The sequence below is a fragment of the Sapajus apella genome, unplaced genomic scaffold, assembly GCF_009761245.1.
Source record: "Sapajus apella isolate SASKATOON/1434 unplaced genomic scaffold, GSC_monkey_1.0 scaffold70, whole genome shotgun sequence".
In the NCBI taxonomy this organism is placed as follows: Eukaryota; Metazoa; Chordata; class Mammalia; order Primates; family Cebidae; genus Sapajus; species Sapajus apella.
In genome coordinates this window covers 931,219-946,375 of record NW_022437010.1, presented here as the reverse complement: position 1 = coordinate 946,375, position 15,157 = coordinate 931,219, and the positions used below count along the sequence as shown (strand labels likewise).

At 45.0% G+C, this 15,157-nt stretch overlaps 1 protein-coding gene and 1 pseudogene across 8 annotated transcripts in view; both read left to right on the top strand.

Annotated features, from left to right (window-relative positions):
- The window catches only part of LOC116531270 (transmembrane protein 14B-like), a 115,193-nt gene that overhangs the window by 78,901 nt on the left and 21,135 nt on the right, over positions 1 to 15,157 (top strand). The gene's annotated exons all lie outside the window — the stretch shown is intronic.
- On the top strand, positions 7,898 to 11,398 carry LOC116531262 (annotated as a pseudogene). The gene has a single exon (XR_004260340.1). The product of XR_004260340.1 is annotated as a TRIO and F-actin-binding protein pseudogene (transcript).

The window sequence follows — 15,157 nt, the reverse complement described above, 5'->3', positions numbered from 1 at the left end:
TTTTTTGCCCCCTTCTCCATCTTTATATTTTCTTCCCTTCTTTTACCTGTTCTTCTACATACCAATGCAGTGCAGAGGAAAATGCTTGGGCTCCGGAGTCTCATTCATTTATTCAACCAGCGCATATGAAATATCTATGATATGCCAGATGCTGTTCTGGGCAGTAAAAAAAGACCCACAAATGAAAGCTGGCAACGTCATTGCTCTTGCAAATCTTTCATTTTGTTAGCAGGAGACAAACGTTAAACAAGGCCAACAATGTTAGGGAGTGATACATACTTAGAAGTAAAATAAAGCTTGATAAGAGACAGAGTGATGGGGTAGTGTTTTTGGTAAACTTATCAGGGAAGCTCTCTCTGATGTTTGAACGGAGTTCTAAATGAGTCCAACTGGATGTCAGGGTAAAGAGCATGCCCTGGAGAGGGAAAGAAGCTGCAAAGACCTGTGAGTTGCAGTGTGTCTGATATGTTAGAGAAACAGTGTGTAGATAAGTAGATTTAATATATGTGCATATAAATATATACATATATATTCACTTAGAATGATTTTTGACACAAGATGGTGCTCAAAAAGTGCCCATCAGAGCCCATCATGTCCCCTTTACAAAATGCCCGAATGAGATTAGAGTTAACCAGAGAAAGTTTCCTATTTTGAACCATTTTAAATTTATGAAATAGTAATTTCATATGGTTCAGCTTAGTAACTAAATTACAACTCTACAAAAAGGGCAGGTCTTTACTAGACCGTTCTCTCATATTAAGATTTCTAATTGCACATTTCCTATCTAATAAAATTCTCCTGGAGAAAACAAGCCCAGTAATAGTCTCTAAACTGCTCTCCAATTCTGCCTTTGTTGTGTATTCACTTTCATATTGGTGGCATATCGAGTACAAGGACCTAGGGTCATCCCTACAGAACGCTTAGCGTTCAGAGCACAGATGTATAAACTCACAAATCAAAAGCTTCCTGTGGAACTCTTCTGATTACTTCCTGAATGGTTGCAGTGATGCTCATCTTTTTTTGGAAGGTCTGATTTTGTAAGGTTGTTTTCTGTTAGGTGCTCTGCTTGCAATTTGGGGAAGCTTCTGCCAAGTGAACTGTGGTATCAAGTCTAGGAGTAACCACATTCATTCTTCCTTTTTTCTGCAGGAGCTCTTCTGTCTGTTACAAGGTTGGTGAAATCCATGGGCTTCTTAGTTATTAACACTGAGGGCTTCCTCGTTATTAACACTGATGGATCACATTAACTAGTGGTCCAGTTTCTTCCCATATCTTAGCTCAGGAGAAACACAGCAAAACAAAATATAATGAAATTATTTTCTGCCCTCCAAAACTTGGCATACTTTAGGAGAGAAAGTGATTGAGGTTCATCAACAGCATAATTTCCCAATGATGTACTTTTTCCAGAGGCATTTGTTAACTACCTGGCTACCTCTCTTTATCTTAGCTCTTTTTTCTGGAAACTTGGGTTTACTAATTAGCTTACGTACTTAAGCTAACTCATTAAAGCCTCAGTTGGCCACTGGCCTTACTTCTCACTCTGAAGGGCCTTCTTTAAATGGGTTATACTCCCTTTCCACAAGAGCATGTGAATGCATTTTAAAGACAAGATCAAATGTTCCAGTGAAAAAATAGATTTGTTATTTCTCTCTCCACCCTTCCAACAATAGGAAAAACATCTTTAAGATTTCAGCAAGAGAGAGTAAAAATTTTATGTAAAGTTGTCCTATTTGGTGTATAGGGTAACCTAGAATTTCAGGAAAATAATACATATTAAGAAAGAAGACTCTGCAAACATTTTCTGAGATTACCCTATTTATGTCTCAGCCATCTTGAGGGCAGGTAATATAATATCTACAGTTTTTTTTTTTTTTTTTTTTTTTTTTTTTAGACAGTTTCACTCTTGTCCAGGCTGGAGTGCAATGGCACCATCTTGGCTCACCACAACCTCCGCCTCCCAGGTTCTAGCGATTCTCCTGCCTCAGCCTCCTAAGTAGCTGGGATTACAGGCATATGCCACCATGCCCGGCTAATTTGGTATTTTTAATAGAGACAGGGTTTCTCTATGTTGGTCAGGCTAGTCTCAAACTCCCAACCTTAGGTGATCCACCCGACCCAGCTTCCCAAAGTGCTGGGATTACAGGCGTGAACCACTGCTCCCAGCCTGCTGAAAGTACCTTTCAAAGAAGATATTTAGTATTCTAATCAGAGAATTTAAGTGGGCCAATGTTTATAGCTGTGTTATATTCATGAGCAATTGCTAGGTGATGAAGCTTTGCATTTGAACAGCATTTGACAATCTACAAATGCCAAGTTTTAATATGTGTTAATGAGTGTCGACTTTGCATCTCTAAGTCTGTGCCTCTGTCCCGAACTCTAAACGTATATATCCAACTGCCTACTCAACACTTCACTTAGAAATCTTATAGTTTGAACTTGTCTGTTCAAAACTGAGCTCCCAATCTTTTTTTCTTCTTCCTTCATTTCCCCAAGCTGCTTCTTTCTCAGCCTTCCCCATCTTAGTTAATGGCAACTTCTGAGTTGGGGTAGGAGCTCCCCCAGGTGCTGCAGCCGCCCAAACCCTAAATGCAGACCCAGGTCTCCTGCTCTAGGAAGCAGGAAGGAGCCCCACCCTCCTGGGAGGGGCTACAGCCTCCCAAGCTGCAGCTGTGGAACCGAGCCTCCCTATGCTCTTGGGGCAGAGCCGGGAGCAGGCAGGATCTGCCTTTCCGGTACAGCTACAGCTGCCCTCCTAGGCGTAGGACCCTCCTAGGCGCAGGACCCTCCTAGGCGCAGGACCCTTCTAGGCGCAGGACCCTCCTAGGCGCAGGACCTGGGCATCTGTCCAGCCTGCACCCTTGGGGGCCCCAGGAAAAACTCCCCCCGCCCCCAACCCCATGCTTCCCCACCCTCCCAACTTCCCCAAACCCACCTTTCCCCATCCTCCCTCCTGTCCCCCCAACCTCCCTCCCACACCCCCATCCTGAACCTACCTCCCACCCCCCACCCTCAAACTCCCTCCCACTCCCCAGCGCCCCACCCTCAACCTCCTTCCCACCCCCACTTCCCACCCCTCACCCTTAACCTCCCTCCCACCCCAACCCCCTACCCTTAACCTCCCCCAACCCTCATCCTCAAAGTCTTTCCCACCCCCTTAACCCTGGTCCCCCAACCCCCTACCCTCAACCTCCCCCCCAGCCTGGGCAACAAGAGTGAAACTCTGTCTCGGAAAAATAAAAAAAAGGTAAATTTATCCTTGATTCCATGTCTACATTTTAGAATGGATTTCTTACTAAATTTAGAAATCCTCTTGGATAACATTTAAAAAGTAAGAAGTAACCGTGGGAATTAAAATTTTATTTGTCCAGTCTTTGCTGGATTATTTAAAATAGACTTACTTATTTATATTTTTGAGAAAAACTTTTATATTTAAAGTCCAAGGAATACTCTAGATATTCAAGTTGGAGTGAAAGATGTTATCAGTGAGCAACCATTTTTACAGATACCTGAGAAATCACCTTGAAATGATTTTCCTGGCATTTGCACAACTGATACAGGTCAGTGATAATTTTTATTATTCTGTCACTGCTTCGTACTCTCTTCAAATTCAGCAGATGTCTGGTGTAACATTTCACAGACTCAGGGCAAGCTGACCTCATCAGAGAATTGAATCTTTAGGGACTTATGGCCACAGCTGACAATCGTGAGTATTTTCCATCAGTAGTACAGCGGGTAGGAAAATGTCAGCCACTGAATAACTGGGTGGAATAAGAGTTACAGATTACTATGGTCAACTTATCATACGGAGGAGTAGAGATAAAGTCTGAAATATATTGGCCTTGGATATTATTAGTCCTCTTTCTTCTCCATATGGAATGTGTTTAGCTTTTTATATGCATAATCTTGTCTAATCTTAAATTATGCTATTTCAATTTTGCTGATTCTGAGTAAAGCAAATTATCCTCCATAATGTGGATGGGGCTTATCCAACCCACTCAGCTGAAGACCTTATTAAGAGTAAAGACTGAGGTTTCCCGGAGAAGGAGGAATTCTCAGATAGCAACATAGAAAACTTGCCCCCATTTCCAGCCTACTGCCCTCCAGAATTTGGACCCAACACTGAAACCATGACTCACTGGAATGTCCAGCTTGCTGGCCTGCCCTGCATATTCAGACTTGCCAGTTTCAATGACTTCGTAAGCCAATTCCTTAAACTAAATGTCTCTCTATATGTATATCTACATATACGCCTATGCCTATTTCTATTTCTATTTCACCTATATGTCACCTATACATCCCCTCTAGGTCTCTTTCTCTGGAGAACTCTAATTAATACATTGAACAGCACTATTTTTTTCATTTGCTCATCCTCATTGTTTTCTGAGTATGTTCCAGGTTACTAATATCTTATCTCATATACTCAAGGCATGATGAGTGCAGGGTAGAGCAATACTGCTGCCATCTTATCCTCACCCCAGTATAACTTAGCTCTTAAGGACAGGAGTCTTGGATACAGAGAGAGAAGGGTTTAAGCCCCCATCCTGCAATTGTATGACTTGAACAAGTTACTTAGCCTTCTTTCAACCTTGGTCTCTCTAAGTCTTTGGTGGGAGAAAATAATAGCAACCACACGATAGTATTCTGTGATGTGAGAGTAAGAGGTACCCTACTCCAAAGGAAGAAAACCACTCATTCTTTGGCTTCAGCAGCAAGCGATTACCAGATCTAGGTTTAAACGCATACTTTTTTATTTATTTATGAGAAGTAGTCTTGCTCTGCTGCCCAGGCTGGAGTTCAGTGGTGTGATATCAGCTCACTGCGACCTCCACCTCCCAGGTTCAAGTAATTCTCCTGCCTCAGCCTCGCGAGTAGCTGGGCTTACAAGCACGTACCACCATGCCCAGCTAATTTTTGTGTTTTTAGTAGAGACAGGGTCTCACCACATTGGCCAAGCTTGTCTGGAACTCCTGACCACAGGTGATTCGCCTGCCTCGGCCTCCCAAAGTGCTGGGATTACAGGTGTGAGCCACCTCTCCCAGCCTGATTTAAACCCATACAAATGGAGCAATGACAACTCACTATAGTAACTAGGAAGATAATCAGTGGTGACCCACACTTCCTATAAACAGCCCACTAACAATAGTCTCAGGGAATGACAATATTTTTGAAGGTCAGCCAACCAACAACTGCTTCACTTAAATAACTGCACTCCCAGAGCTAAATATCAACTCACCCCTAACACCTCAATTTCTGAAAATGCACCAGTCCCTGAACTCAATGCTTGTATAAATGCTGTTCTCTGCTTTGCTCAGAGACCCTGTAGCTCATAAGCATCACTCTGTTCTTTAGCAATAATTTCAGCTTTTGATTTCAGGCATTGAAATATCCTTTGACAGAGGATAAAATCAGATCATATATGAGAATTATTTAGCATAGCGCCTGGCATAAAATAAGCACTCAATAATGTTAGCTATTCTCTTGAGTATGCAATTCTATCAGTGTCCTTTAGTTTGGCAGCAAAGGCTGTCAGCCTGGGAAGGCTGTTGGGGTGAGTACCGACACACAAAATGGGGATTATTGGGGCATAAGGGTAGAGTAGCAGCAAACCAGGGAGGATGATCAAGACCAGAATGATGACTCAGTATGCTGGCTCATGCCTGCAACTCCAGCACTTTGGGAGGCTGAGGTGGAAGGATCATTCGAGGCCAAGAGTTCGAGGCTGCAGTGAACTACGATCACACCACTGCACTCCAGGCCAGGTGACAGAGTGAGATCCTGACTCAAAACCACAACACCACCCCAGAAACACCCAGTGTGGCTCACTGGGAGTGCCTGTGACCAGGGCGACATCTTGTCTGGCCATGCTCCTGTCTGCTCCATGAGCTGCTGCCCAAGAGTGACCTCTTTACACTGTTAAATCTCAGTGCAGCTAAACCCCAGCATGTTTTCCACAAGAGCTATGGATTACCCATCAGCTCCCATTGTATTTGCTGGACTCCAAAATATCAATGTAGGATCTTTATCCCATTAGGTTTCTTGTGGCTAGATTTGGATCAATGCACCAGTTTGGTCAATATCCTATACAAGAAAATGCCTGTAAACATATGTTGAAGCAGGACCTAGCAGGCTTTAGATGTGGAGAGGAGGACATTTTTGCCCTTCTAGTGAAAGCCTCTGTTCTATAATTTCTTTGTTCTTGGAATTCTGCTGACAAAGATAAGACCTAGGAAAGTGGAATGTGTTTTTCACTTTATTTATTTATTTTTGAGATGGAGTTTCGCTCTTGTTGTTCAGGCTGGAGTGCAATGGTGCGATCTCAGCTCACCACAACCTCTGCCTCCCACGTTCAAGCGAATTCTCCTACCTCAGCCTCTGGAGTAGCCGGGATTATAGGCATGTGTCACCACACCCCACTAATTTTGCATTTTTAGTAGAGACGAGGTTTCTCCATGTTGGTCAGGCTGGTCTTGAACTCCCGACCTTAGGTAATCCACCTACCTTGGCCTCCCAAACTATTGGGATTACAGACATGAGCCACCATGCCTGGCCTGTTTTTCACTTTAAATAAACTTAATTTAAAAATTTTTATTATTATGGGTACATAATAGGCGCAGATGTTTACATGTAATTTTTTGATACAGGTGTACAATGTGTCATGATTCAATCAGGGAAATTGAGGTATCTGCCACCCCCAGCATTTATCATTTCCTTGTGTTAGGAATATTCCGGTTCCTAATTCCAATTCCAACAGTAAATTATTGTTGATGGTAGTCACCCTCTTGTGCTACCAAATACTACATCTGTTCATTCTATCTAACTGTATTTTTGCACCCATGATCCATCCCCACTTCATCCCTGCCCATTCGCTTTGCTTTCCAACCTCTGCTAACCGTCATTCTGTCCTCTATCTCCATGAGTCCGATTGTTTTAATTTTCAGCTCCCACAAATGAGTGAGAGCACAAGAAATACGTCTTTCTGTGTGTGGCTTATTTTGCTTCACGTAATGTCCTCCTCTTCCATCTATGTTGTTGCAAATGACAGGATTGCCTTTTTTTTTTTAAATCACGAGTATTGTTTAAATGTTATTTTTATTTAATTATTGATCTATTTATTTTTGAGCCAGAGTTTCACTCTTGTTGCCCAGGCTGGAGTGCAATTGCACAGTCTCGGCTCACTACAACCTCCTTATCCTGGGTCCAAGTGATCCTTCTGCCTCAGCCTCCCAAGTAGCTGGGATTACAGGAACCTGCCACCGTGCCCGGCTAATTTTTTGTATTTTTAGTAGAGATGGGGTTTCACCATGTTGGGCAGGCTGAATGCAAACTCCTGGCCTCAGGTGATCCATCTGCCTTGGCCTCCCAAAGTGCTGGGATTACAAGTGTGAGCCACTGCACCCAACCTAAATGTTATTTTTTAGAACAGTTTTTAGATTTACAAAAAAATTAGGATGACAGTACAGAGTTCACAAATGCCTAGCGCCTGGTTTCCTTGATTATTAACTGTATTAGGCCATTCTTGTGTTGTTATTTACACCTGAGGCAGGGTAATTTATAAAGAAAACAGGTTTGACAGGGCGTGGAGGCTGATGCTTGTAATCCCAGCACTTTGGGAGGCTGAGGTGGCGGATCACAAGGTCAGGAGCTCAAGATAAGCCTGGCCAAGATGGTAAGACCTCGTCTCTACTAAAAATACAAAAATATTATCTGGGTGTGATGGCAGGCACCTATAATCCCAACAGCTTAGGAGGTTGAGGCAGAGAATTGCTTAAACCCAGGAGGCAGAGGCTGCAGTGAGCCAAGATCACGCCACTGCCCTCCAGCCTGAGCGATAGAGTGGGACTGTCTCAAAGAAAAGAAAAAGAAAAAGAAAGCAGCCTTAATTGGCTTACAGTTCTGCAGGCTTTACAAAGAAGCTTGGTGCTGGCATCTGCTCAGCTTTTGGGGAGGCCTCAGGAAGGTTGCAATCATGGTGGACGGTGAAGTAGAAGCAGCGTCTCACATGGCCAGAGTGGGAGCAAGAGAGAGAGTTGGGGGGAGGTGCCACACACTTTTAAACAGCCAGATCTCATGAGACCTCACTCACTATCCAATTCCTAATTCCAATTCCAACAGTAAATTATTGTTTTGGAGGACACGCACCTCATCATGAGGTGCATCATGACAGCACTAAGGCATAAGGGATCTGTCTTCATGACCAAATCACCTCTCAGCAGGCCCCATCTCCAACACTGGGGATATTTCAACATGAGATTTGGTGGGCACACAGATCCAAACCATATCATTAACATCTTATGTTGGCATGGCACATTTGTTATAACTAATATCCCAATATGGATGCCTTGTTATTAACCGAAGTCCATACTTTATTCACATGTCCTTAGTTGTTACTTAATTTCCTTTTATTTTCTAGAATCCCATCCAGGATATATAACATTTAGTCATCATGCCTCTTTAGGTTCCCCTAGACTGTGAGTTTCTCAGACTTTCCTTGTTTTGACGGCTGTGACAATTTTGAGGTGTATTGCTCAGGTATTTTGTACAATGCCCCTCAATTAGAATTCGTCTGATGTTTTTCTCATGATTAGACTGGGATTCTGTGTGTTTTGGGAGGAAGATCACAGAGGTAAAGTGGCATTTTCATTCCATCATATCAAGACACATGCTGGTAGCATGACTTATCACTGTTGATGTTGACATTGGTCACGTGGCCGTCTGGCACTGTTTGTCTAGTTTCCCCACTGAGAAGTTACTCCCTCCATTCCCCACTTTCCACACTGTGCTCTTTAGAAGGAAGTCACTATACACAGGCCATACTTCAGAAGTGAGGAGTTATGTGCTGGGGAAGGGAAGGGCTGGAGGCATGGTGGCAGGCGGCCAAGGGGCGGTGGCAGTGGCATCCCCGCACCTTGGAGCGCAGCCTGAGAGCCGCATGCACCTTCCTGCCTCCTCCTCCTGCTGTCCTGGGGTGCTGCCATGACGCCCCATCTGCTCAACTTCAAGAAGGGGTGGATGTCGATCTTGGATGAGCCTGGAGAGCCTCCCTCCCTCTGGCTCACCACCACCTCTACTTGGCAGTGGAAGAAGCATTGGTTTGTGCTAACAGACTCAAGCCTCAAATATTACAGACACTCCACTGCCAAGGAGGCAGATGAGCTGGATGGTGAGATCAGCCTGCGTTCCTGTACAGATGTTACTGAGTACGCAGTGCAGCACAACTATGGCTTCCAGATACACACCAAGGATGTTGTCTATGCCTCGTTGGCCATGACATCAGGCATCCGGCAGAACTGGATTAAGGCTTTGAGAAAGACCGTGCGTCCAACTTCAGCCCCAGATGTAACCAAGCTCTCGGACTGTAACAAGGAGAACGTGCTGCACAGCTGTGGCACCCAGAAGGGTCCCCTGAAGGCAAGGGAGCAGTGGACGGGCCCTGAGGTCATCAGCAGGGTGGCCCTCAGAAGGTGGATAGGCAGCAGCAGGCCCTGGACTACGTGGAGCTCTCCCCACTGACCCAGGCCTACCCAGTGGGCCCGCACCCTGTCCTGTGCTCCTGACTGCCTGGCCAAGCAGGAGGAGCTGGAGCGGGACCTGGCCCAGCACTCCAAGGAGGGGCACAAGTGGTTCGAGGCCGCAGATAGTAGGGCCCCAGAGGTGCCTGCCGCTGAGAGGCCGTGCTGGGGCCTGGGTGCCCCCCTGACTGAGAACCAGCAGAGCCACCTCAGTGAGGAGATTGAGAAGAAGTGGCAGGAACTGGAGAAGCTGCCTTTGTGGGAGAATAATTGGGTGCCACTCACTGCCCTGCTCAGCCAAAGCCACGGAGAGAGCCAGGGGCCCCAAAGTGACAGCCATGAGGCACTGGAGAAGGAGGTTCGGGCTCTTCGGGCTCAGCTGGAGGCATGGCATGTCCAAGGGGAGGCTCCTCAGTGCACCAGGATCCCCAGAGGGTGACCACATTTCCCCAGGCTACATCTCACAGGAGGCATGTGAGCGCAGCCTGGCAGAGATGGAGGCCTCGCACCAGCAGGTGATGGAGGAGATGTAGTGGCACCACAAGTGGGAGCTGCAGCAGCTACAGCAGGAGAAGAAGTGGCTTCTGGGTGAGGAGACAGCAGCCACGGCCTCAGCCATTGAAGCGATGAAGGAGGCCCACCAGGAAGAGCTGAGCCAACAGCTGAGCAAAACATGGCGGCTCCAGCAGGGCCCAGATGGCCTCCGGAAGCAACACCAGTCAGATGTGGAGGTACTGAAGCGGGAGCTGCAGGTGCTATTGGAGCAGTACTCACAGAAGTGCCTGGAGATTGGGATGCTGATGCAGCATGCCGAAGAGTGCTGGCACACCTTGCACCACTACCAGCAGGAGGGCCAGGAGCTGCTGCACCACCACCAGGAGCTGCATGCCCGCCTGTCAGAGGAGATAGACTGGCTGTGCAGCTTCATCACCTCACAGGGCATGGGCAATGGCTGCGGGCACAGCAACAAGCAGAGCTCCTGCGAGCTGGAGGTGCTGCTTCGTGTAAAAGAGAACGAACTCCAGTACCTGAAGAAGGAGGTGCAGTGCCTCCAGGATGAGCTCCAGGTGATGCAGAAGGATAAGTGCTTCACCTCGGGAAAGTACCAGGACATCTATATGGAGCTGAGCCATATCAAGATGCGGTCAGAACAGGAGATCAAGCAGCTGAAGGAGCACCTGCGCCTTGCCATGGCCGCTCTGCAAGAGAAGGACTCCATGTGCAGCAGCTTGGCTGAGTAGAGGTCCTGCCTAGCTGCAGAGCCTCCAGCCTGAAGGACCAACCACCCTCCTTCCTTGCTGGATGGAAGTCCAAAGCCAAGTTTCTCCTCACCCTCTGTGGGCCACATGTACACTTGCACCCACCACACACACACACAAACACACACACACACACACACACACACCTGCATGCACCCACACACACACTCTGCATATCTGAGCGTGCCCCCCTTGCACTGGATCTTACCTTGCACCTTCTTCAGGATTTTATATGTGAAGAGATTTTTATATAGATTTTTTTTCCAAAACACTTTATACTTTAAAAAAAGAAAAAAGCAATTCCCGGTGGCTGTGTGCCTCCAACCCTGGCCCCTAGCCACCCTCTGCTTGGGCTTCTGGGCTGGTGGCCCTGCCCCAGGGGTCTGGCAGAGGCCCAGGCAGTGGCCATGGCAGGCTGTCTTTGCAGGGGAGAGGCGGGAGCCTGCCACCCTCTTCCTACCCTACCTCCTTCTAACACTTCCTACCCCACACGGCCCATACCATGGGGCTCCAGACAGGGAGTCAGCAGCTGCCCTCATGGTCCCATAGCCTCCTCTGAGGCTGTGCCATGCAAAAGGTGTTTCTCTCCTGCTCCCTGAAGCTCTTAACTTAATAAAACATTCCAGAAAACAAAAACAAAAACAAAAAACTCCTCCTTGAGGGTAGAGTGGCTACGTAGATTAGTTAGAACCATTCTGCACAGGAGATTTGTCTATTCTTCCTCATGATTGATATTTATTCAGTTATATACTTATATCAGGATGGACTCATGCTTTTTTTTTTTTTTTTTGAGACAGAGTCTCAGTTGCCCAGGCTGGAGTGCAGTGGTGCGATCTCAGCTCATTGAACCTCCTGGATTCAAGGGATTCTCCTGCCTCAGTCTCCTGAGTAGCTTTGATTACAGGTATGTGCCACAATGCCCAGCTCATTTTTGTATTTTTAGTAGAGATGGGGTTTCACCATGTTAGTCAGGCTGGTCTTGAACTCCTGACCTAATGATCTGCCCGCCTTGGCCTCCCAAAGTGCTGGGATTACAGGTGTGAGCCACCACACCCAGACAGACTCATGCATTTTTAAAAAATACTTTGTCTTGTAATCAAATACCAGGTTATTATTTTTTAAGATATTTCCAACTTTGGCCATAGGAGCTCTTTCCATTGGATCCCATGTCCTTTTGCCATGACTCTGAGGTAGGAGGCAGGACTCAATTCCAGAGGTAGGGCTTGGATACTGGACCAAATTGAGGACTAGCTAAAACAGAGATGGGGCAGAAGCAACTTTCTATAAGACATGCCCACCAGTGTGCCATGGCAACATACAGAAGTTACCACCCCTTTCTAGGACAACCTGGAAGCTACCACCCCTTTTAAAGAAATTTCTGCATAATCTACCCCTTAATTAATCTGCCCCATAATGTGCCCTGGCTCCACAAAGAGCAGTCCCTCTGCTGCTGCTTAGACACTGCTGCTTCAGTAAAAATTGCTGTCCAACACCACTGGTTTGCCCTTGAATTCCTTCCTCAGCAGAGCCAATAACCCTCCCAGGCAAAGCCTCAATTTCGAGGCTCACTTGCCCTGCATCAGCTCCACTACTATTTCTTTTATATATATATAACAGAAAAAAACCACCTTTATTATTGGTTTGTTGCATAGGTGCATTGTTGCATAGGTACATACATGGCAATGTGGTTTGCTGCCTCTATCCCCATCACTTATATCTGGCATTTCTCCCCATGTTATCCCTCCCCTTGCCCACTGTCCCTCCCCTAGTCCACCAACAAACCCCAGTGAGCAATGCTCCCCTCCCTGTGTCCATGTGTTCTCATTGTTCAACACCTGCCTATGAGTGAGAACATGTGGTGTTTGATTTTCTGTTCTTGTGTCAGTTTGCTGAGAATGATGGTTTCCAGGTTCATCCATGTCCCTACAAAGGACACAAATTCATCTTTTTTGATGGCTGCATAGTATTCCATGGTGTATATGTGCCACATTTTACCTGTCCAGTCTATCATCGATGAACATTTGGGTTTGTTCCAGGTGTTTGCTATTGTAAACACTGCCAAAATGAACATATGCATGCATGTGTCTTTATAATAGAATGATTTATAATCCTTTGGATATATACCCAGTAATGGGATTGCTGGGTCAAATGGAATTTCTATTTCTAGATCCTTGAGGAATCGCCACACTGTCTTCCACAATGATTTAACTAATTTGCACTCCCACCAACAGTGTAAAAGTGTTCCTATTTCTCCACATCCTCTCCAGCAACTGTTGTCTCCAGATTTTTTAATGATCGCCATTCTAACTGGCGTGAGATGGTATCTCAATGTGGTTTTGATTTGCATTTCTCTAATGACCAGTGATGAGCATTTTTTCATATGTTTGTTGGCCTCATATATGTCTTCTGTTGAAAAGTATCTGTTCATATCCTTCACCCACTTTTGAATGGGTTTTGTTTTTGTTTTTGTTTTTTTTTTCTAGAAAATCTGTTTTAGTTCTGTGTAGATTCTGGATATTAGCCCTTTGTCAGATGGGTAGATTGCAAAAATTTTTTCCCATTCTGTTGGTTGCCAGTTCACTCTAATGATTGTTTCTTTTGCTGTGCATAAGCTCTGGAGTTTAATTAGATCCCGTTTGTCTATTTGGGCTTTTGTTGCCAGTGCTTTTGGTGTTTTATTCATGGAGTCCTTGCCTATGCCTATGTCCTGAATGGTTTTGCCTAGGTTGTCTTCTAGGGTTTTTATGGTGTTAGGTTTTATATTTAAGTCTTTAATCCATCTGGAGTTAATTTTAGTGTAAGGTGTCAGGAAGGGGTCCAGTTTCTGCTTTCTGCACATTGCTAACCAGTTTTCCCAACACCAGTTATTAAACAGGGAATCCTTTTCCCATTGCTTGTTTTTATCGGGTTCGTCAAAGATCAGATGGTTGTAGATGTGTGGCGTTGCCTCTGAGGCCTCTGTTCTGTTCCATTGGTCTGTATCTCTGTTTTGGTACCAGTACCATGCTGTTTTGATTACTGCAGCCTTGTAGTATAGTTTGAAGTCAGGTAGCATGATGCCTCCAGCTTTGTTCTTTTTGCTTAGAATTGACTTGGCTATGCAGTCTGTTTTCGTTCCATATGAAGTTTAAGGTGGTTTTTTCCAGTTCTGTGAAGAGGGTCATAGGTAGCTTGATGGGGATAGCATTGAATCTATAAAGTACTTTGGGCAGTATGGCCATTTTCACAATATTGATTCTTCCTAACCATGAGCATGGAATGTTTTTCCATCTGTTTGTGTCCTCTCTTATTTCCTTGAGCAGTAGTTTGTAGTTCTCCTTGAAAAGGTCCTTTACATCCTTTGTTAGTTGTATTCCTAGGTATTTTATTCTTTTTGTAGCAATTGTGAATGGCAGTTTGTTCTTGATTTGGCTCTCTTTAAGTCTGTTATTGGTGTATAGGAATGCTTGTGATTTCTGTACATTGATCTTGAGATTTTTCTGAAGTTGCTTATCAGTTTAAGGAGATTTTGGGCTGAGATGATGGGGTCTTCTAGATATACAATCATGTCGTCTGCATATAGAGACAATTTGACTTCCTCCTTTCCTAATTGAATACCCTTTATTTCTTTTTCTTGCCTTATTGCTCTGGCTAGAACTTCCAATACTGTATTGAATAGGAGTGGTGAGAGAGGGCATCCTTGTCTAGTGCCAGATTTCAAAGGGAATGCTTCCAGTTTTTGCCCATTCAGTATGATATTGGCTGTGGGTTTGTTGTAAATAGCTTTTGTTATTTTGAGATACATTCCGTCAATACCTAGTTTATTGAGAGGTTTTAGCATAAAGGGCTGTTGAATTTTGTCAAAGGCCTTCTCTGCATCTATTGAGATAATCATGTGGTTTTTGTCTTTGGTTCTGTTTATGTGGTGAATTACGTTTATAGACTTGCCAATGCTGAACCAAACTTGCATCCCCAGGATGAAGCCTATTTGATCATGATGGATAAGTAAGCTTGTTGATGTGCTGTTGCAGTCGGTTTGCCAGTATTTTATTGAAGATTTTTGCATCTGCGTTCATCATGGGTATTGGCCTGAAGTTTTCTTTTCTTGTTGAGTCTCTGCCATATTTTGGTATCAGGATGATGTTGGTCTCATAAAATGATTTGGGAAGGATTCCCTCTTTTTGGATTGTTTGGAATAATTTCAGGAGTGGTACCAGCTCCTCTTTGTATGTCTGGTAGAATTCTGCTGTGAACCCATCTGGACCTGGGCTTTTTTTGGTTGGTAGGCTATTAATTGCTGCCTCAACTTTAGCCCTTGTTATTGATCTATTCAGGGTTTCGACTTCTTCCTGGTTTAGGCCTGGGAGGGTGCATGTGCCCAGGAATTTATCCATTTCTTCCAGGTTTACT